Here is a 22,580-nt window from a genome sequence, read left to right as displayed (position 1 = left end):
GGCTCACTGGGCGTCATCAACATGGATTGGATTCATCTCTTCAAGGCAGAGGTGTTTCGCTGGACGTGTAGGTACATGACATGGCCAAAAGTATGCGGACACCCCTTCTAATTGGTGGATTCGGCTATTTCAGCCACACCCATTGCTGACAGGTGTACAAAATCAAGTGCACAGCCAGGCAATCTCCAGAGACAAACATTGGCAGTCGAATGGGCCACACTGAAGCACTCAATGATTTTCGAAGTGGCACCGTCATAGGATGCCACCTTTCCAACAAATCAGTTCATGAAATTTCTGCCCTGATAGAGCTGCCCCGGTCAACTGTAAGTGCTGTTATTGTGAAGTGGAAACATCTCGGAACAACAACAGCTCAGCCGCAAAGTGGTCGGCCACACAAGCTCACAGAACGGGATCGCCGAGTGCTGAAGCTTGAAGGGTGGAAAAAACGTCTGTCGTCGGTTGCAACACTCACTACCGAGTTCCAAATTGTCTTTGGAAGCAACGTCAGCGCAAACACTGTTCATTGAGAGATCTATGGAATGGGTTTCCATGGCCGAGCAGCCGCATACAAGCCTAAGATCACCATGCGCAATGCAAAGCGTCGGCTGGAATGGTGAAAGGCTCACCGCCATTGGACTCTAGAGCAGTGGAAACGCGTTCTCTGGAGTGATGAATCACGTTTCACCATCTGGCAGTCCGATGGACGAATCTGTGTTTGGCGGATGTAAGGAGAACACTACCTGCCCGAATGCATAGTGCCAACTGTAAAGTTTGGTGGAGGAGGAATAATGGTCTCGGGCTGTTTTTCATGGTTCTTGCTAGGCCCCTTAGTTACAGTGAAGGGAAATCCTAACACTACAGCATTCACTGACATTGTAGACGATTCTGTGCTTCCAACTTTGTGGTAACAGTTTGGGGAAGGCCCTTTCCTGTTTCACATGACAATGCCCCTGTGCACAAAGCGAGGTCCATACAGAAATGGTTTGGTGAGATCGGTGTGGAAGAACTTGACTGGCCTGCACAGAACCATGAACTCAACCCCATCGAACACCTTTGGGATGAATTGGAACGCCGACTGCGAGCCAGACCTAATCACCCAACATCAGTGCCTGACCTCACTAATTCTCTTGTGGCTGAATGGAAGCAAATCCCCACAGCAATGGTCCTACATCTCGTGGAAAGTCTTCCCAGAAGAGTGGAGGCTGTTATAGCAGCAAAGGGGTAGGGGACCAACTCCACGTTAATGCCCATGGGTTTGGAATGAGATGTCGAACAGCAGGTGTCCACATACTTTTGGCCATGTAGTGTTTGTCAAACCACGTACCACTTCCACCCTGGTCTTGCTAATATTGTGGTAAAAGGGTTTCCTGTAGATATATGTAGCATCCATTTCTGATGCAATTAAGCCACGTTGAAGTCAGTATTATACCAACAAATTGATGGATTATTGCATCCCATTGCTTTTCCACTACGTCGGGCTTGAGCACATTTCAAGAAGTGATTCTTAAAGTTGTGTGTGGTCGACCAGATGGCAACTGACCATCCACCATGCGCTGGAATGGAACGTCGACGGCCTCGGCCACGGGCCAGTACGGACCATCGACCACCATGCCGGGACCGTTGACCATACACCAGAAGGACGTTTGTTGAATTAAAACCACAACTACATCTCATGCTTTATGGTATAAGATTCACGATGAGTTTAATCACAATATCCACTTTGTATCATGTCATAATTGTTTCCAATCAGGTCCAGTTAATGATGGCCTCCCTCAGAGGCAAGATCAGTCATGATTTGAGAGACCTAACACTGACCTTGCAAAGAAAGTCACGTAGAGATTATCCGGTTTGTACATTGTTTGTAACCACAGATTTGTAAGAACCACAGACCCACGCAAAGTTTGTGTATTCCCAGGATATGTAGCAAGTTTTCATGTTATTAATACACCAAATATATTTTTAACTTTCGTTGGAGGAACCGGTACAAACTTCCTTCCTGGAACGGCATATCGCCAAGTTTGAAACATATCTGGAGGATGAATTGTAATGATTATTTATGCACACGGAATGCATATCCCTCATTTTGTGTCCCACGCATATAGGACACATCATACATAGATAGTATTGGAGGAAGGTACGCAGACTGGTACGGTTCATGTGCAGGTCGTTCCCAGCATGCCAATGCAACGTTGTGACCTCGAGCGACCACGAGTTCCACCACAGCGTCCTCTTGAGCAATCGCTGGGTGATAATAAAATAAAATGAGTTAAAATGAAGGATTTGGACAACATTTATGCCGATACTATTTTACTGGTAAGATTCCTTTTGGTTGAACCGGTGATGTGTGCACCAGTACTGGAAAATAACTCAGAACTGTGACCATTAGTGGATTTTGGGTTTTAATTGAGTTCATGTAAAGTTCGCTCTTCCATGAACTTCGATCTTGTATGAAAAAACGTTACCTTCACAAAGCGTTGCAAGTCGGCATGTTGCACACCCTCCATTGTGGCATTTTGGATCCGCCCAGTATACCTGTAAGTCGCGAAACAGCAACGGTTAAGGGGGAAGAACAAAATTAGGAGGTAGAAGGAGGCAGGAAGGAGATGCCAAATAGAGAGAGTACTTACCAAGGTATATGTAATACTGCATATAAAGCTCTTTGTCACCACTGACTCACTCACTGACTCATTGATATAAATGTTTAGTAACTTCTCGGTGGAGTAGAATGTTGAATTTTTGTATAGTTATGCAACTCGAAGCCAATATCAAGGGAAAATCACAAAACAGTCAAACAAATTACATAAACGGAAATATTTACGAATAAAGGTCAGCCGGTGCAGGCTCTGTCTGCTCACTGCAGGTCACTGACCCAAGACAATGGAGCTCGCACTGGAGCTGGTTGCAAGGTAACGGCAACAAGTGCCTCTTCCACCTCTTATTTTGTAAACTTTGCCATATTTACATTAAAAATTACTAGAGCTGTTAACTTTTAAAGAAATTCTAATCACTAATTGTAGATTTACTTGAGTTATCAAGCTGCTTGTAGAATGCAACCACAATTGGCTTTCAAAACAGTCTCAGGAGACCCAGACTTTATACATTAGAAAGGAAGCAATTACAAGTGATTCATAGGTCTATATCTGTGATATATGATGTGCTTAAGTATTGATAGGTTTTACATATTGCTAATTACTAAGTATTTTTAATGAGCCTGGTGTTGGGTTAGGGTGGTGGCTTAGGATCCTTGGGGTCCTGAGTTTGAGCCCTGCTGGCCACTGAATTAACATCAGGGGGGTTGACTCAGCCTGTCATCATTCTGAGGTCGGCGAAATGAGCACCAGTATACTGGTAATTATCCCTGCAGGGTTGAAGGCGACTAAAGGGTTGGCGTCAGGGACATCCGGCTGTAAAAACATTGCCACAAGAAAGGGTACCATGATTGGAGTCCACAAAAAACTGACCCCTGCTTGGGAAAAAGGCTTTAAAATGGTGTGAGGATGACCAAGTATTTTTAATAATTAGCAATTTGTTCATTACTAAGTAATCGTAGTAATCATAGCACACTTTAAATATTGCATATTTAATTATAATGCATTTTGGGTCACATGACGGCATTTTCTTTGGCCATATTTGTTTAAGTTAATTAAGCATATACAACATTTTTAGTTTGTCTTTTGGCTTGCATATCATTGTAACCTAGGACTACTGAATACAAAGCTCTTTCACGAATATGTATTTCCCTCTTATACAGACTTACTTAGACAACAGAAATGGCACCATCATTCATTCCGGGAACAAGGAGATGAGAAGAAATTAGGAGAAGGAAACATAGCTGAGTGTGGGGACGACTCCTCCCTTGGCTCACGCAAAACAACAGGGTTGTGTCGGGCCAAATATTGTGAGATGGGGGTTTAAAGGGATGAAGGGTTGGGTGGTGGAGTTTTAATGTTGTGTCAGAAGCATGTGGTGTGAGTGTATATGGAGCTGTGTGACACCCCAGGGACTTCACCCCGCCCCTTGGCTCGTGGGCACCTCACTTCTGGCCCTGGCACAACTCGCTCCTGGGCCTCATAGCCTAGTTCAGCTGGGTCCAGTGTGACCCATACTCCGGCAGACAATCTCCCGAACAGGCAGTCTGAGATATACTCATGCCCTTGGTGCATCGACAACAGCCCTCAGACATCAACCACAGCATCCCTGGAGTAGCGACAGACAACCATGAACCAAGCTGAGTCCTGAGCTTTATATATATATATATATATATATATATATATATATATATATATATATATATATATATATATATATACATATATATATATACATATATATATATAGTGTTGTGGTTACCAGATTCGCAAACCACCATTCAGGTCCCTTAGGTGAGGTATCTCGGTAAGTGCATGTGTAGTTAGGCCCAAACCCGTTGTCTAGTGGGAATACATGTCATTTATACGTGCTGCGACTCTTTAGGATAGCCGTTTTTCTTTTACTATCTTTATTTTGGACCAACCGCCATGATCACAACCACAACATCAACCACCGACCACAACCACCGCTTCACCACAACCGCCACGACCTTTACCGTCACAACTCGCCACCATCGCATCACCGTCATCTCGCGCCACTCATGGGCACCGATGCTGGACTCGTGTAGGGCGCACGTTGAACAGCGTGTACAAAATCACGGATTTTCTGCTTCAAAAACGGATCAAAAACGACACACGCCCACTTTTTGCCGTCCAATCGGTGAGCGAGGGGCGATTTGGCCCCGCCTCCAGAACGATCGATATATGCAAATTTGTGGATCAAAAAGCCTTCACGCCCACTTTTTCTCGGGCCAATGAGGAGCGAGGTGAAAGGTCAAAGGGAGGGGGTCAAAGGCGAAGTTACGGGGGGATAAAAGGACGGTGTTCGTCAGTCAGAAGGGAGTCAGCAGAACGAGAACGGAGAGTCAGCAAAAAGGGAACGAAGAGTCAGAAGAGAGTCGCGAAGGAGAACGAGGGAGAGTCGCAAACAAGAACGGGTCGGAGAGTCAAGAAGAGGAGAGTCGGAAGCAGAGGGTCAAGACTTCGCGGGCGGTGGAGCTGCTCGTCGTGTGCGTTGGAGTCGGAACGGAGGGGACGGAGCTGTGGAAAGGCGGCGACACCAGACGAGGGGGTGCTCGCGTCGTGCAGGAAGCTGCACCCGAGGGAGGCCGACAGCGCGACCTGGCCGAGGTGGAGACGCTCGTCGCACATAATAAAGATCCTCTATACCCCGAGCATCAGCAACCCCCTCCTGTTTCCCCCCGCGCTGAGATAGTGCGACCAAGGGGGCCCGTTCCCACCCCCTGCCAGGCACTGTCCACGAGGCCCGCGGGTTGCGGGGCCATCGCCGCTCCGCGTCTCATCACCAGACGGGTAGGCCCGACCCGGTCTCGGCCTCAGGCCTGCCCCATTCTTGGGGGATTTCTTTTCCTTGGTTTTGGGTATGTGTTGTCGGCGCCGTCTGTGAAGTAGAATTGTATAAGTGTTGCCGTGTGCTCGGTAGTCGGTATTAGCTCTGCACTATGTTTTCACTTTTATGTTTGCTTTTTGTGTAAATGGAATTGTGTTTTCTTTTTTTTGTGTGCATTTGGTGGAATTGTATTTGTGTGCTTTCCGTGTGCCGCGAATAAATGTGCTTTATTGTTGAACTGTTCTCCCGCTTCGCTTCGTCTTTTCCTCCATTGAATCCCCATCTTGCTTCACGTAAAGGGTTGGTAGTGGGCTGAATACGCCCGATAATTAATCGAACCGTCGAGGTCGACGATAACACCGCTCGGTTATTCTGATAGTACGGAACGGGTCGCTTAAGTGGCCCGTGTCCGAAGTCGACCTGCGGCGAGGTGCGATCGCCCGGTCTACCCTCCGCGTGGGTACTTAGGTAGTTCGAATTTGGCGAGCAACCCTATCCCACGCGGGGGCTGATTGGCTCGATCGCGGTGAGACCGAAAGGTCCACCCGTGACTGGTTCCCGGCGTTAGTCCGAGAGGGTCACGACTGGATTGTCCGTCCGGTGGGCGACGTGCCGCGATTCGAGTTACGTGGCCGTCGCACGCCGGCGGGCGCGAAAACCGCAACACTGGTGTCAGAAGTGGGATACAAATTCATCGCCCTCCTCGCGGCACTGGTATCGGAGAACAGGAAAACAGGCTCTCCTGTCTCCGGCTAAATTCACGGGAATCGGTCCAGGGGTGAGAGAAGCGACCCCCGATTCCCTCCAAATTACGAGCGAGCGAAATTAACCCTTCATGAGAAGCAAGATGGCGTCTCAAGGCGAGCGGGAGCCGGGGGTATTAGAAATGTATATGTGTAATAATGTAGAGTCCATGGTCCAGGATGGAATCCCCGAGCAGGAAATGTTGATTGTGCAGGAACACGGACTCGCCCAACTGAACCCAGAACCTGAAATGGGTGCGGCAGCGGCCGCAGTGTATGACACCTCCCCCCCCCTCTCCACCAAGACCCTTCCCCAACCCTTGCCGAAACGGCTCAGCTGAGTGCATCCAACATGGCCCAGCTATGCGCCATGCTGGCGGCAATGAACAAACAAATGAATGAAGTGAAAACGACGATGGATACAAATACAAATGAAATGAAAAACGAAATGAAAGGCATGAACAAACAAATGAACGAAAAGATGGATACAAATACAAATGAAGTGAAAACGACGATGGATGCGAATACACAGCAAATGAGAAAAGAAATGAAAGAACTACGGGGTGAGACGCAGAACATGGGCCGATGCCTGCAGGCGGGCATGAAGGCCGTGACCAGGGAGCTGGGAATGGCGACTCCACGTGTGGGAGCAAACGAGCTGGGTGGGGGTGCAACGGCTGACAGGCCCGCGGTGGAGGCGGGTGAAAAAATAATTCGTGGAACGTGTTGGGCGAGGGTCGTGACGATGACCGAAAGGGAAAAATTAAATGGGGAGACCAAAACGTGTGAGACGAGACACGAGGTGACGACAACAGAAATAATAGTTGAGACAAGGGAGGTAAAGGGTGAAGAGTTGGCAGAGACACGGGAGATGGGAACGATAGAGGGAAGACTACACGATGAAGACGGGGTAAGTGACGCACACACACACACGGAGGTAGTGGAGGATAATGGGGGTGAGCTGGCGGACTGGGCAGGGACCCAGTGCGAGCACCTGGATGGCCTCCTCCAGGAACGAGGGGAGGGAGTATGCCCCCTTGAGGCGAGTCACGACCAGGTGAGTTCGGTCGTGCTTTGCGAGGTTGAGGGGACGAGTGCTGTGGACGGGTGCACGGAGAGCTTGGGGGGTATAGAGGCCCCGGAGACCCTTGTGGGGACACAAATCCCCAGTGTGGTTGTCCCTGTGTGTGTGGTGCAAGGTGTGAGTGCGTCCCCGTGTGTGAGTGGTGTGGTGGCGATGGAGCCAGAGTACGTGCTTCCCAGCACGCCGGGTGTGGATGGGGCACCGTGTGTGAGTGAGGCCGTGTGTGTGAGTGAAAAGGCCAGTATGAGTGAGGCACCACGTGTGAGTGGTGTGGTGGCGATGGTGCCGGAGTACGTGCTTCCCAGCACGCCGGGTGTGGATGGGGCACCGTGTGTGAGTGAGGCCGTGTGTGTGAGTGAAACGGCCAGTATGAGTGAGGCACCACGTGTGAGTGGTGTGGTGGCGATGGTGCCGGAGTACGTGCTTCCCAGCACGCCGTGTGTGGATGAGGCACGGAGTGTGAGTGAGGCACCGCGGGTTAGTGCCCCCGCGTGTGTGGGTGAGGCACCGTGTGTGGAAGAGACCGCGTGTGTGAGTGTCGCCGTGTGTATGAGTGAGGTACCGCGGGTGAGTGCCCCCGCGTGTGTGGATGAGGCACGGTGTGAGAGTAGTGAGGCACGCGTGAGTGAACGGCCGTGTGCAAGGTCGCTGTGTGCAAGGGAGACCGTGTGTGTGAGAGAGCGGTATGAGAGGGAGATGTCGGTTGGCATGCGGGAGCACGCAGCCGCATCTCCCGGTGTGAATGTGATGGTGTGGACTGTGTGCGTCGTAACACGCAGGTGTGCGTGGGTTGAATGGAGACGACGACGGCGACAGAGGAGAGAAAGCCGAGTAGCGGCTGTAGTTGTTTCTGGGACCGTGCCGGGTTCACCCAGCAGTGAGCACGCGGTCCGTGCTGTGCAACGCACGAGACCACCACGTGCTCGCTTGCGAGAGTGAAGTCCCGGTCCGGAAACGCACGCGGTGGATTTGCCGATCCCGCGGACGGACAAAGTTAGGCAGGTAAATGGATTTGGACCGGACGGGTTCTCCACGCGATCGTGTGTGTTAAGCTCCAACGGGCAAAGCACATGTGTTCGCGTGGGGAACCCCTCGAGACGTGTGGCTTGTGTTTTTTTTTTTATGCGCACGGTGACGTCATGGCTGCACGTGGGGTTGGAATCCGGCAGGAGGGGTATCTCTGCCGGATGGTCCCGTCCAAGGAGGGACGAGGAACACGTGCAGCTGCATGACGTCACGGGCAGGTGCAAAGTGCGCGAGCTCTGAGTTGCCGCGCAGGTGCTGGGCATGAAAAAAAAAAAAAAGGGAAAAACAAGCCTCACTTTCGGGTGTACAGGATTCCTGGGCAAGGGGTGAAAGACCCCCTTACCCTGGGCACAGGATGGAAACTAGTTAGGGGGAAGGGTTAGCTTAGTTAGACCGACTTCATGGGGCAGGGGTAAGTCCTCATGGAGTCCGTGGAATGGATTAGGTAGAGGGATTGTAGCCAGATTTAGGTTGGGAAATAAAATGAATGATTTGGAGACAGTGACAGACTTGTGGATGTGTAGCGGGGACGTAGTTTAGCTACGTAGTGTTAAAAGGAACGTGCTTTAGTGTAAGGGATGACGTGGGAGCACGAGTTAGTTAGGGGAGGTAGTTAGAAGGATGGCAGAGTTCAGTGGTGTGTGTGTTGAAGAGTTGTTGGTGAGTGAATTGGAAGCATGTGCTTGGTGAGTGAGTGAGGCCAGCGGGTCTGTGTGAATGGAGTGAATGGGGAATGCATGGTGCGATGAGTGATTGGGGGGAGGAGTGACTCCCGCCCAAGGGACCCCGGGGTCAGTATAAAGTGAGTTAGCTGGGTTAGTCAAATTGAAAAATGGAGGTCGTTTTGTTGTTGGTGGGAAAGTAGGCTCGAGACCCATTTGGAGGGGTGCAGGAGCCCTGTTGACGGGCTTGGGAGCGTGGCTGCGAAAGGTGAGTATCGCTGAGTGGGTACCCCGGGCACCAGGCTAGTCGGCCGCGGTAGGCCAAGGGCCCATGGGGGGCCGGGATAGAGTAGTGGGCACGGGTGCGCCTGCTTGGTGCGGGGGCCCGGGGCGCCATTAGCCGCGTGGGCAGTGTTGTGGGCACGGGTGACCCTCGGAAAGGGGCCCGGGAGGCCGGCCTGCCACGTGTGCGTTTCAGGGGAGGTGCCATGGGGGGCACTCCCCGGTGTTAGGGAGCTGGTAGGCTCGGAGGCAGTGTAGTGCCCGGGGTGCCATAGCGGGAGATGCGGCAGAGGGTCGTGCCTGCCAAAGGGAGCCACGTGTCCCAGCCAGGAGACCGTGTGAGGGCACGGAGAGAAAATTGGGGGGCGAGGCCCGAAATTGTAAGGACACCAACACAGGCGACGGGAATCTGGGTTGTTAGAACCAATAGTTTAAGCGAGAGGCGCTTGTTGAAAGCCACGGGGTAGTTTAACAGTTAAATGGTTAGGATAGATTAGGAGATGTACCCCTCCGCACCATCCATCCCCTCGCTGTCGTTGTGGGCCGCTGGACCCACTTGGTGTTAAGATCGCCGAACTCTGGGGAGGCCATTCTGAGGCTTCGTTGGGCCTCGACACAGGACGTTAGCTCTCCCTTATTCCCCTCCGGGAAGGGAACGTAGGGGTTGGGAGTAGGCTAGGTGACAGGATAGGTTAGCCGAACAAGGACGATAAAGGGGGTTAGGGGACGATTTATAGTGGGGGAGTAAAAATAAAAAACAACAAAAAAATAAGTTGGGGCTAAATTGGGGTTTGACAAATTAAGGGAGTGGGTATGTACAGTGACAGGCAAAGGCGATAGGTTGGGAGGGAGACAGGTAGGTAGGTCCGAGCCCGCCTTCCAAGTGGCCAGCACCGCCGCACTCCCTCCACCAACCTCCACTGAACGGCAAAGGCTGGCCAACTTCGTCGGCTGGCCGTGTTTTGCTGCAAGGCAGAGGCCGGCCAACTTCATCGGCAGCTGTTGTTGTGCTGCAAGGCCTGTACCGGCCAGTTCATCTGCTGGCTGTTTTCTTCAAGGCCTGTGCCGGCCAGTTCATCTGCGGGCTGTGTTTGCCTGCAGCGGCCTTCTTCTGCGGGCTGTGTTTGCCTGCTCACCTTTGCCATGCCATGCCCACTGCCCATGTTCACCAGCCCCGTTCAATTTTTGCTTTGCCCCCCCCCCCTGTTCATTTCCATGTGCGCCAGGATCCGCAAGGCAACAGTTTGCAAGCTGCGAGAACTGCCCTGTTGGCAGCTACAACACGGGCCTGCAGTGGCGGCCCGTGCACCGTGTTTGTGTTCATGCATGCATTCGTTGTGCTCATTGCGTGTGCCACTTGAGCTGGCACGGAGACTGCGTTGTGCAGCCCATGCACCGTTGTGGTTCACTGAGTTCAGTTCAAAAGGGAAGGCCTTGGACTGCGTGTGAGCAGCCAGCCACGTTCCCTGTCACCTGCATTGTTTGAGTCAGAGACTGCATGTGGGCAGCCTGGCTCCCTGCTAACTGCTTTTCTTTGCAGAGTTCAATGATCCTGGGCCATGGTTTAGTGTAAAATTTGTAAGTTAAGGTTAAGATGTACTGTACATATGAGTGCGCCCCCGGCATGTTTGTCTTAGCGCCGGCAATTTTATTTAAGTCGTCCGTGTGAGTGAGTTTGTTTAGGTAGTTACGCAGCCCTCAGGTTATTTATTTTGGGGACACGAATACCATGAATGTCGCACTCAGGGATCCGTAGGTAAAGTGTACTAGGGGAAAACTACACATGATGGCACACGAAAATTTGACGACTCGGGACGAGTCTGTAAAAAGGGAAGGGGGTAGTGTTGTGGTTACCAGATTCGCAAACCACCATTCAGGTCCCTTAGGTGAGGTATCTCGGTAAGTGCATGTGTAGTTAGGCCCAAACCCGTTGTCTAGTGGGAATACATGTCATTTATACGTGCTGCGACTCTTTAGGATAGCCGTTTTTCTTTTACTATCTTTATTTTGGACCAACCGCCATGATCACAACCACAACATCAACCACCGACCACAACCACCGCTTCACCACAACCGCCACGACCTTTACCGTCACAACTCGCCACCATCGCATCACCGTCATCTCGCGCCACTCATGGGCACCGATGCTGGACTCGTGTAGGGCGCACGTTGAACAGCGTGTTCAAAATCACGGATTTTCTGCTTCAAAAACGGATCAAAAACGACACACGCCCACTTTTTGCCGTCCAATCGGTGAGCGAGGGGCGATTTGGCCCCGCCTCCAGAACGATCGATATATGCAAATTTGTGGATCAAAAAGCCTTCACGCCCACTTTTTCTCGGGCCAATGGGGAGCGAGGTGAAAGGTCAAAGGGAGGGGGTCAAAGGCGAAGTTACGGGGGGATAAAAGGACGGTGTTCGTCAGTCAGAAGGGAGTCAGCAGAACGAGAACGGAGAGTCAGCAAAAAGGGAACGAAGAGTCAGAAGAGAGTCGCGAAGGAGAACGAGGGAGAGTCGCAAACAAGAACGGGTCGGAGAGTCAAGAAGAGGAGAGTCGGAAGCAGAGGGTCAAGACTTCGCGGGCGGTGGAGCTGCTCGTCGTGTGCGTTGGAGTCGGAACGGAGGGGACGGAGCTGTGGAAAGGCGGCGACACCAGACGAGGGGGTGCTCGCGTCGTGCAGGAAGCTGCACCCGAGGGAGGCCGACAGCGCGACCTGGCCGAGGTGGAGACGCTCGTCGCACATAATAAAGATCCTCTATACCCCGAGCATCAGCAACCCCCTCCTGTTTCCCCCCGCGCTGAGATAGTGCGACCAAGGGGGCCCCGTTCCCACCCCCTGCCAGGCACTGTCCACGAGGCCCGCGGGTTGCGGGGCCATCGCCGCTCCGCGTCTCATCACCAGACGGGTAGGCCCGACCCGGTCTCGGCCTCAGGCCTGCCCCATTCTTGGGGGATTTCTTTTCCTTGGTTTTGGGTATGTGTTGTCGGCGCCGTCTGTGAAGTAGAATTGTATAAGTGTTGCCGTGTGCTCGGTAGTCGGTATTAGCTCTGCACTGTGTTTTCACTTTTATGTTTGCTTTTTGTGTAAATGGAATTGTGTTTTCTTTTTTTTGTGTGCATTTGGTGGAATTGTATTTGTGTGCTTTCCGTGTGCCGCGAATAAATGTGCTTTATTGTTGAACTGTTCTCCCGCTTCGCTTCGTCTTTTCCTCCATTGAATCCCCATCTTGCTTCACGTAAAGGGTTGGTAGTGGGCTGAATACGCCCGATAATTAATCGAACCGTCGAGGTCGACGATAACACCGCTCGGTTATTCTGATAGTACGGAACGGGTCGCTTAAGTGGCCCGTGTCCGAAGTCGACCTGCGGCGAGGTGCGATCGCCCGGTCTACCCTCCGCGTGGGTACTTAGGTAGTTCGAATTTGGCGAGCAACCCTATCCCACGCGGGGGCTGATTGGCTCGATCGCGGTGAGACCGAAAGGTCCACCCGTGACTGGTTCCCGGCGTTAGTCCGAGAGGGTCACGACTGGATTGTCCGTCCGGTGGGCGACGTGCCGCGATTCGAGTTACGTGGCCGTCGCACGCCGGCGGGCGCGAAAACCGCAACAATATATATATATATATATATATATATATATATATATATATATATATATATATATATATATATATATATATATATATATATATATATATATATATATATATATATATATATATGTCACACCAGGCGTGGCTTAGAGGGAGCAAACCGCACATATGCATTCTCCTCATTGGTGCGCGTCCGACCGGAGCAGTGCAGTGATGGGGTCATGTAGAATTCCCACGTCATGATGTTCAGACAGTGACGTGAGCCCCCACCCTGTGTGCCCAGGAGCAAGGGAGTGCCCCTGCTATCTCCCTCAGACGCAAACGTTCCTTTGTACTGCGCGTGTGTTTGAGAAGCATTGTCCTGCATGACAAATGTAGGCGTGCCAGGAAGGAAGAATGTGGGAAGGTAATTCAATCGGTTTGGAGGAGTAATTGTCCACAGTGAGGGACGGATGAACCGATGGTTAATTGTGAATAATAAAAGAGTGAAGATTCGGATGAAAGGAGGGTTGATTGTGAATAATAAAATAATGAGTGGATCGAGTCGTGAGGAAGATGGATGCAGAAGGACTGAAGGATGAGAATAAACTGACTTTAGGGTTGAAGGAAAGACCGACGGATGAAGGAGGGGTTGTTGAATTGAGGTTTGGTGAAGCGGATTGTTGGTGGATTGAGGAGATTAAAAGTGGATAGAGTAGGGGAAGATCACACTGAGGATACACAGACTAACCTCAACGCATTTCCCCCCTCAAACTCCTGGATATGGGGCAAAGGTCTACCTTGACATAAACTAATGAAATAACTCATTCTGTGGAATCCTACGTGTACATGAATGCTCTACCCTGGGGTACATTTCCAAAAGCGTACCAATATATAAATATACATTGTTATGGTTCTGGAAAACCCCCTGGGGAGTTACACCCCCCCATCCGGACACAAACTGTACCGCTATTGACTGAAGGGCATTTGTCAAGTGGCTTAAGCACTCAAGCAAGCACTCCAATTAAATGGTTGACAAGGAACGGTTGGCTTGGCAAGCGATAGCAAGTTGATTAGTGAGGACACATATCTGCAAAAAACGAAACCACCGATTTCTTAACATTTGCAGATTTCACTCCAGATTTCCAGTTATTTAGTCCATCTGATCGGATCCTCCAAACTCAAATTATATTTTGATTATATCCTTCAATTAGTCTGTGTGAGTAGATTGTGGAAAATCGCATCGTGTAATGCATGAAATCGCTCAAAGCTCCTAATTTGAAAACTATAGCACTTACAATAGTGATGTATGCAGCAATTCATAGATATGTATATGAGGCATTCAATCATATGTGTGAGGAAAGTGAAAAAAAATATTTTCAGTGTTTTATTTTTAATAAACCATCGCGGCCTGTTCCAACTCAAGGCATTGTTGAGCAGGCCGAAAAAAATGGTGAATTAAGACCCCAGCGAGGTGACCGAGGATGTGCCTTAAGACCCTATCGAGTGCGAGGTGACCGAGGATCGCCTGATGAAGGATATAATTAAATAAGGCCGCTAATTATCTTCAAAAGGGGTGTTTTAATGACCCCCAAAACACCCAATTTTCACCCATGCACTTCCGTGGAGTTTTCTTCGTATGCATGCAAAGTTTCAGGCTGCTAGGTTTTATGGTTTTGGAGTTATGGAGGAGACACACACACACACACACACACTGACTGACTGACTGACTGACTGACACATTCTGACATTTATTAGTATAGATTGTATATATTGTATTAATTGTTATATTATTTACCTCCGCCACCGAAGGTGAAGTAGGTTATGTTTTGACCCTTTCTGTTTGTTTGTCTGTTTGTGTGCAGGATATCTCAAAAAGTTTGGACGGATCCGGATGAAATTTTGTGGACATGTTGGCTGTGTGACAAGGACGAACTGATTAGATTTTGGTGAAGAACCGGATCCGGATCCGACTACTGTACTAGAATTTTTAAAGTGATTCTTCACCATTGAAAGACTGGGCCAAAAACGATATAGTACTGTATAGCACAATATTTCAAAAATGTAATGGGCCTGATATGTTCTTGTGGATCAGGCATTATGTGGTGGAGGTATGCGCTCTACCGAGTGCCCTTCTAGTTATTATAGTATTGCCTGCTAAATTATAAGACATTAATTAATTGGAATTGTACATTGTACCTGGGTCTCTTTTTCTAAACTCTAAAATTAGGTGCGGGTACCTCTGCTTGTAAATATATGCAGGTTTGAGTGTCTCAATGGTACATATATATATATATATATATATATATATATATATATATATATATATATATATATATATATATATATATATATATGTTCACACTCAAATACACAGGCCATCTCAGAAGTCTGGACCCATAATAAAAATAGATGTTTTACTTTTAAAATGCAATAAACCCTTTTTCAATGTCAGTGTTTTATATTACTGGTAAATAAAATACCCTCATGGCTCATTATACCGAGAAAGAGAAGGTGGAACTTGTGTTGCTACATGTTTACAGAAAAAAATCCAGAGGGACGTTTGTCAGCTATTCCATGAAAAACACCCTGAGAAGCCAAAGTCAAGTCATTGATTAGTTGGTAAAGTGTTACTCCTACACCGATTGAAAACGACTGGAAGCGTTGCTGATAAACCTCATCCTGGTCATCCTCACTCTTCTACAGATGGAACTAATTCCGACAATGTTCTTGCAATGGTTGCAAGAAGCCCAAAAAAAATCGTTGACAAAAATTAATCAAGAAGCGGGAGTTAACCATTCATTTAAATAATTTTGAAGGCAAACACATGCCACCCATGATGGTTAACTTTGTTCAAGCTCTTTATGGAGATGATGCCAACCGACATGAAATTTTGTGAGTGAGTAATGCATCGACTTGATGTGGGACCAACATTATTATGTGACATCATCTTAAGTGATGAAGCCTCGTTCCATTTGACCAGGAGAGTCAACCATCATAATTGCCAAGATGAGAATCCTAATTGGACTGATGGAACAGTGTACAATATTGTTATGGATTTCAGAATCGGATCTGACTAATGCATACAACATTCAGGTCCTCAGATCATTATTTCCATAAATGCATGTCCAGGATAGACCCATCCCCTTGTCTGGCGGAATTCTAACTTTGATGCGTTGGAGAAGGCTATAGAACAGATTCCCTTTCTAATGGGATGGCCTTTTTTCTCTTTACGACACATTCATGCACGGAAGAGATAGCCATTAGCCCAACGGAGGCTCGTTCTATCCCCTTTCCATCGGGACACATTGGCTTTGAGGTGGACAATTTATTTACACTTTGGACTTACAGGACATTTGATGAAGCACACAGCGGGCTTTTCCTGAATGGTTATTCTGACGGTCATATGTGGCTGTGGATCATTTATCTCACCCACCTGTCTTTCATTGATGTTCGACATCCACTTCTCTTTCACGGACGTTGACGTCCACCTTTTTCCATTGACGTTTGATGCCCTGTTGGCAGCTCAATGGAATGCTGGCTGGCTCTTGTTCATGTCGGGCGAATGAGGGAGGAATGATCACGAGATTGATGGTTGGAAGTCATGTGCAGCGATGCGCCAATAGGTAAGGTGGATTTGGCTGAAGTCTGCTTGAGGCTCCGCCCACACTGGTCGCCGACAAAAAGGACGGGATGATTGCTTTCCTGATAGTTTGTGACAGTTGGTGACAATTCCTGACAGTTGGTGACAGCTGGTTACAGCTTCTTATAGCTCCTTACAGTGCCTTACAGCTGTCCGTTGGTTACGGCTCCTGATTGCTCCTGACCGTGGGTGACGGTTGGAGCGTTCCTGCTGGTTAAGCCTGGTACCTGCTCTTGGTGTACCTGATTCTTGGCGTCCCTGGTTCCTGGGGGTGACTATGTGACGTCGATTGGTGTTTGAGCCTGTTTGCGGGTGGGTGCATGGTCAGGCAGGGTGCTGGCAGCAGACCAAGGCAAGCTCACACATTTTGGGACATTTTATTTGACGCACAATGACTTACGCCTTGGTAAGCCGAGACCGGATTTCTTTCCCCCACTGAATGATCTACTGGGTACCCCTGTCTCGTGTTTAATTATTAAGTAAGACATAGTGATAAGCATCTGCTCTTTGTCTGTCAATGCCTATTTAATTCTTTTTGTTTGAGATTATTTTGATTGATTTGAATTTACCTATTTTCACCACAAAGAAATACAAAGTTCTTCCGTTTTTTCTTTTTTTTCCTTATTAATAAATTCCTTGTTGATGTTTCAACCTGTCCGTGCTTGTCCTTTCCTTCCATTGATCCAGCATTGTCTGAACCTAGACAGACTGGGAGGTAATTCCCAAACAAATTAACCTGTCATAGTCGGCATGCATCAGCGGCAAACGCTTGGCCGCCTGATTTAAGATTTAATCAAGAGAGGATTGGTGCATTGCCAAGGGTGCACTCCCTGGTCAGGAAGCCACGTGACCTCTAGTTAAACGGCAAATTAGACGGTGGACACTGGAACTCGTGGTTAACTGATTGGCGTTTGTGGTTGTAAAGCAACCCACCGTACCACGAAGTTAATTTTGAGCGGTGGCCCCAGGTCCGGCTCTTCCGAGAAGAAATGAGGATTAACCCCCTCATAATACACTCGGTACCCATGGCCGTAACAATACGATCCTCGAATTATGGTGTGGTGTGCTCCTCATGGTGACGTTACATTAGGCCCCTACCTTTTTTTTTTTTTGTATACCTTGGTCGAGGCTCGTATGAGACCTAACACACAACTCACAGCAAGGAGGCATGAGACAAGAGGGGCAGGAGTGGAAGGGACAAAACAGTGGGGAACAGACATTAGGTGAACTGAGGAAGGGAGAGGGATGGGGATGGGACGTGGAACATGGCGAAGAGAAGATGGACATTACAGGGACTTTCAGGAAGGAAAGCAGGAGAAATGAAGGAAGTGGGCTTGGGTGGATTATCGGGGGTAGAAAAGATCGAGGATTTGGATGGGGGAAGATAAGAGGTGGTGGTGAACAGCTGTTTTGAAAGCCTGGAGGGAAGAATGGGAAAGAATAGAGTGAGGAAGTTTATTCCAAAGGCGGGAAAAAAGAGGAATGAAAGAGTGAAGATGAGCAGTGATTCGTGATTTTGGTAGTTTTACCAGAAGGGGTTGTTGGCGGACCTTGAGCGCCCTGCGGAAATGTGGTGGGGACAAATCGCAGAGAGAGCAGGGGGCAAGGCTGGAGAGGAGTCGGTAGAAGACAGAAAGACCACCGACCAACCTGCGGTGATTGAGTGAGAGGCCCAAAGACTCAGCTTCATTGCGGGAGATGCCGATGATCCTAAATGCCCTGGTTTCGACAGCGTGAAGCCGAGAAAGGTGGGAGGCAGGAGCACCAGCCCAGAGGGGAGAGCAGTACTCCATCAGGCTACGGACAAAAGCTTTGTAAGTGGTCAGGAGCTCAAGAGGGCCGAGGAAGGACTTAGCACGACGGAGGATTCCCAGTCGGCGACTGACTTTTGAGGCGAGGTTGGAAATGTGACTTTCCCAGGAAAGGTCATGGCAGATAGTGAGACCTAGAAGCTTGAAAGAAAAGACTTCTTCCAGAGGATTGTTGAGAAAGTGGATGGGGGGGTTTTGTAAACGGTCCTTTCGAAGAGACATAGTGAGAGTGTGAGATTTGTCTGGATTGAAAGACATGTTCCACGTGTTGGACCAGTTTGTGATTTTATCCAGATCTGCAGTGAGCGAAGAAGCTGCTGCTTGCCGGTCTGAGGGATCACCGATGGTACGGCAGAGGGTGGAGTCGTCGGCAAAGAGAAATAGAGGATTTTCCAGAGTCCGAGAGATCATTGATGAAAACCAGAAAAAGAACAGGGCCCAGAACGCTACCTTGAGGAACTCCAGCCTGCACAGGAAGAGGGGATGAAAGAACTCCATTTAGGGCCACACATTGACTGCGACAGGAGAGGAAGTCTGCGAGCCATGAGTGGAGATGGCCTTGAATACCATGGGAAGAGAGTTTGGTGAGTAGGGCAGGGTGCCAGACTGTGTCAAAAGCACGCGATATGTCCAGGGATACGGCTCGGATTTCCTGTCTGGCATTGAGGACCTCCATCCATTGATGGGAGAGCAGAAGCAGCATATCCAGGGTAGAGTGACCTGGTCTGAAACCAAATTGATGATCGGAAATCAAGCCATTGGAGAAGAGGAAGGATTTCATGTCTGAAGCGATGATGGATTCCATCACCTTGCTGATGATTGGGAGAAGGCTGATTGGTCTGTAGTTACAGGGATCTGTTTTTGCACCTTTTTATGCATGGCAGTGATGTTAGCAGATTTCCAAGCAGATGACAGATGACCTTGGGCAAATGAGAGGGTGAATAGAACAGAGAGAGGGTGAGCAAGAGCAGAAGAGCAGGCTTTGAGGACACGTGGGCTGATGCCGTCTGGACCGGTTGCAGAATCTGACTCGAGGTTTGAAAGCAAGCTCTCCACCTTGTCAGGAGAAAAGGATACAGAGTCCAGGGACAGTTGGGTGCGACCGGGTAAAGTGGGTAGAGATAGTGATGGGTTTAGGACACAAGATTTAGCTGCAAACACCGAGTTTAGACATTCAGCTTTATCACGTGTGGAATCAGCAGTGCGGCCATTTGAGGTAAGGGAGGGGATGGAGGGGGAACATACACCAGAAACAGATTTGATTAAACGCCACCAGGATTTTGAGGAGGGAGAGAGGTTTGAGAGTTCAGACTTGAGATGAGAAAGATGTTGTTTTCTGGCTCTCCTGAGGGTAGATACACACTTGTTCCGAGCTTTGTGGAAAGAACTGAGATTGCCCTCAGTTGGGTTTGCTTTCCATGAGGCAAAGGCAAGTTGTTTCAGGACAACTGCCTCGCCACAAGCTTCAGTAAACCAAGGGCGGGAGGAAGGGTAGGACAATTGAACACGAGAGGGGATAAATCTTTGCATGAGGAAGAGCAAGTTTCTTTGAAAGAATTCCCAGGATGAGTTGATGTTTGAGAAAGTAGTGATAGGAGACCAGTCTGTAAGTTTGATGGCTGCTCGGAGACCCTGCCAGTCGGCTTGAGTGAAATGCCAGACTCGACGGCGGTGAGGTGGTTCTCTGATAACAGCCAGAGAGATGTCCACTTTGACAAGGACGTGGTCAGAAGAACCAATTGGAGCGAAGGAAGAGCAGCAGATATTGTCAGGGAAATTTGTCAAAATCAGATCCAGAAGAGATGGAGTACCATTGGTTGAGATCCGGGTCGGGAAGTTGACCGATTGAGTGAGTCCCAATGAATCGCAGAAAGCTTTTGCTGAGGTGCCATGGCAGGTGAGAGAGGTACCCACACCTAGCCAACTGGCGTGATGATAATTGAAGTCACCACATAAGAGGAAGAGAGAGTTTGGATGAGAAGATAGAAGATGGTCCATGTTTTCGGATAGTGAGGTGTAGATGGAGTCATCACTGTTCGGTGGACGGTACAGTACACATATAAACATGAGGTGGGAGTGGAGGGGAAGCCGAAGCCAGAGGTATTCCTGGGGGTGTGGGGGAGTGAGAGCAGTGCATGGAGAGTGAGGAATAGAGTCTTTAATGAAGAGAGCAACACCTCCACCAGGACGAGGCTCAGGTCTGTCATACCGTAAGAGGGAGTAATCAGGGAGAGATACTTGGGAGTCAGACACATCTTGGGAGAGGAAAGTTTCTGTTAGGCAGATAATGTCTGGTTTGTCAGTGGCAACCTGTATGGAAAGATCTGAAAGGTTTGAGCGAAGGCCCCGGATATTTGAGGTCCACACTTTTAATGAAGAGGAAGGGGAGGAGGCTTTGGGTGCAGGAGGTGGAGGGAGAGGGGGAGGGTAGGACAAGGGACGAGGGGGGCAGGTAAGGAGGGTTGCTGAAGGAGTGTGGGGTATTGCAGAATAGCGAGGGGAGGGGGCCGAATGAGGAGGAGAAAAAGCTCTGTGGTGCTGGAGGAGAGAGGGAACAAGAGACAAGGAAGAAGGCAGTTGAGGATTTGAGGAGGTGGAGTGAAGAGATGGAGGTGAGAGGGCAGTGGAGGGAGGCAGGTTGGTGGATGAGAGGGGGGAAACTTTGAGAAGGAAGAGTGAGGGGATGAAAGGTGGGAGAAAGGTGAGGGGGAATTTTTGAGAGAGGTGAGAGGGAGGCTTGGAGGGAGAAGAGTGGGATGGTTGCGTTGAGAGTGAGAGTGAGGGGTGAGGGGGGGGTGAGTTGGCACTGAAGTTGGAAAAAAAGAATGGTTGATGGAAAGCGAGCATCCATGGCAAACTGTGGTTTTTAAAAGTTTTAGGTCAGAGATGCGATTTAACACAATTCTTGATGGATGCAATGAAGGCGAATTCAGAGCATGGAGAGAAGAAGCGCTGTAATAGTTTGATTTTTTAGGCAAGGAATGAAGGAGAGGTCGAAATGAGAGCAGTCTGTTAAAATATCAGAAGAGTAGTGCATTGTGAAACAGTAAAGAGTACCACATGTGTGAGAGAGGAAGATGAAGCATTATAAGATCGTTTTTGTTGTTAATATTAATGTATGAGAGAGTTCAACAGATTAGGTCATGGAAGTGTAAAAAAAAAAAATCGAGGAAGAAGACGAGGAGGAAGTTAAGAGCAAGAAGAAGAAGCAGTATCGGGAGAAGGTGAGCGTGTTGTTGTTGTTGGGTATATATATATATATATTTTTTTTGTTGTTGTTGTTGTTGTTAATATTAATGTATGAGAGAGTTCAACAGATTAGGTCATGGAAGTGTAAAAAAAAAAATCGAGGAAGAAGACGAGGAGGAAGTTAAGAGAAAGAAGAAGAAGCAGAATAGGGAGAAGGTGAGCGTGTTGTTGTTGTTGTAGGGTATTTATTTATTTATTTATTTATTTTTTATTTTTTATTTTTTATTTTTATTTTTTAATTTTTTTATTTTTTGAGATAAGAAAGAGATTAGTTGGGAGAATGGGGGATGTTTGGAAAGTGGGGAGGATCAAAATTGAAGGTAATGGGGAGGATAGAAATTGAAGGTAATGGGGAGAAAAAACAAAAAAAAAAACAAAAAAAAAAAACGATCAAACACCGAGTGGAACCGGTAGGCCTCAAGCCTAGGCCTAGGCCTCAAGCACCAGGTAAGAACGTCGACAAAAATACTCACAAAATAGCACGATTTTTGAAACAAAACCGAACTAGCAACACACAGTAACATGTAGGTGAGAAAATTAAACAGTTAAAACGGGACAAATAACAACCGGAAACTTAGCTTTGAGAACCTCAGCAGGGAGCCCCGAAGGAGACCTCTCGCTGCTCCAAAACCGGAACCGGAAGTCTAATTATGAAGAGAATGTTTCCAGTCACCTCGCAATGTTACAAGAGGTTTTGGTTCCTTATTTGAATGGTATGCCTTTAGCATGATTGAGAAAAGTAGGGTTTCAACAGTATGGGGCACCATCACATTATGCCACTACTGTTCGAAATTGCTTGGATGAAGCAATACCTTTTAGGTAGATAGGTAAAATACCTATGAGGTGGAATAGCTAACAGTCCGGTAAAATTGCCCCCGCTTAGTCTCGGTGTAACGCCACTCGACTTTTTCCTATGGGGACACCTGAAATCCATGGTTTACAGCATCAGACCAAGCAGTAGTATACCAGAGCTGAAGGAATGTGCTGACATCAGTCTTTTCTTCTTAAGAAATGGTTAGAGCAACATAAGTGCAAGAATTGTTCTGTGTATGCAACTTAATGGACATCA

The 22,580-nt window shown here is 48.6% G+C and overlaps 1 long non-coding RNA gene across 1 annotated transcript; it reads right to left on the bottom strand.

Annotated features, from left to right (window-relative positions):
* Window positions 1-943: 943 nt before the first annotated feature.
* Window positions 944-22,144, bottom strand: LOC147014592 (uncharacterized). The gene is made up of 3 exons (XR_015050811.1): window positions 22,100-22,144; window positions 2,463-2,532; window positions 944-2,241 (listed from the first exon to the last, which is right to left on the bottom strand). It is a non-coding gene; the product is annotated as an uncharacterized LOC147014592 (long non-coding RNA).
* Between the last annotated feature and the right edge of the window lie 436 nt (window positions 22,145-22,580).

Source organism: Eptatretus burgeri, chromosome 13 (genome assembly GCF_056783735.1).
Source record: "Eptatretus burgeri isolate ZD-2024b chromosome 13, Ebu_testis_v1, whole genome shotgun sequence".
Lineage (NCBI taxonomy): Eukaryota > Metazoa > Chordata > Myxini > Myxiniformes > Myxinidae > Eptatretus > Eptatretus burgeri.
This window is presented reverse-complemented; position numbering and strand designations above follow the sequence as displayed.